Source organism: Perca flavescens, unplaced genomic scaffold (genome assembly GCF_004354835.1).
Source record: "Perca flavescens isolate YP-PL-M2 unplaced genomic scaffold, PFLA_1.0 EPR50_1.1_unplaced_scaf_25, whole genome shotgun sequence".
NCBI lineage: Eukaryota > Metazoa > Chordata > Actinopteri > Perciformes > Percidae > Perca > Perca flavescens.
The window spans coordinates 80,001-81,407 of NW_021166675.1; positions in this window are offsets into that span (position 1 = coordinate 80,001).

Genomic DNA, 1,407 nt, shown 5'->3' on the forward strand with positions numbered 1-1,407 from the left:
GAATCACTAGTTTTTTTTTTTACAAACTGATGTTAAACCATGTTGTGTGTTTGTGTGTTTTTGCGCTTGTTAACGTCTCAATTGTAAAATAACAAATAAGCCTATATATAATATATATAAATATATATATAAATAAATATATATATGAAATACCAAACAATCTGAATTATTCTAATAAAAGAGCTTGTTTTATCAGATTCTGTTGTCTGTGTTTGCTTCTTCTTCTACACCACATGTGTCCAACTCGAGGCCCAGCGGACCAAACCTGGCCCCTCGCAGACTATAATCAGGCCAGCGATCAATTTAGGTTCACAATACACTTTGGCCCTCCTAGTTTTTGCCACTTTTTCCAACATTTTTTGCCACTTTTTCCAACATTTCTGTCACTTTTAGCAACATTTTTGCCACTTTTTCCAACATTTTTGCCACTTTTTCCAACATTTTTGCCACTTTTTCCAACATTTTTGCCACTTTTTCCAACATTTTTGTCACTTTTTCCAACATTTCTGTCACTTTTAGCAACATTTTTGTCACTTTTTCCAACATTTTTGTTCTTTTTCCAACATTTCTGTCACTTTTAGCAACATTTTTGCCACTTTTTCCAACATTTTTGCCACTTTTTCCAACATTTTTGTCACTTTTCCTAACATTTCTGTCACTTTTTGCAACATTTTTGCCACTTTTTCCAACATTTTTGTCACTTTTTCCAACATTTCTGTCACTTTTAGCAACATTTTTGCCACTTTTTCCAACATTTTTGCCACTTTTTCCAACATTTTTGTCACTTTTTCCAACATTTCTGTCACTTTTTGTCACTTTTGGCAGCCTGTGCTCTGCTAAAGGGGTGGAGATGTTAACATGTAAGGTTGGTTTAAAATCTGCAGAATTAAGCAGCCTGTGTTCTTTCACTTTCTCCAACATTTCTCTAAATTTTTGTCACTTTCTCCAACATTTTTGTCACTTTTTCCAACATTTTGTCAATTTTTCAAACATTTGTGCCACTTTTTCCAACATTTTTGTCACTTTCTCCAAAATTTTTGTCACTTACTCCAACATTTTTGCCACTTTTTCCAACATTTTTGCCACTTTTTCCAACATTTTTGCCACTTTTTCCAACGTTTGGTCACTTTTTTCCAACATTTTTGTCACTTTTTCTGACGTTTTTTGGCGCTTCTTTTCTCTCTGGCGGAGGAACTCTTTCCTGACTTCTTCAGGACTTCATGTCGACCAAGCTGTGAGTGAGAAGACTATATGACACATACAATGATGCAGTTAAAGATATTTTACTTTTTCGATTAAATAAAAGCCTGTGTCTCTGTGTGTCTCTGTGTGTGTCTGTGTGTCTTTGTGTGTCTTTTGTGTGTCTCTGTGTGTGTGTGTGCTGTGTGTCTCTGTGTGTGTCTGTGT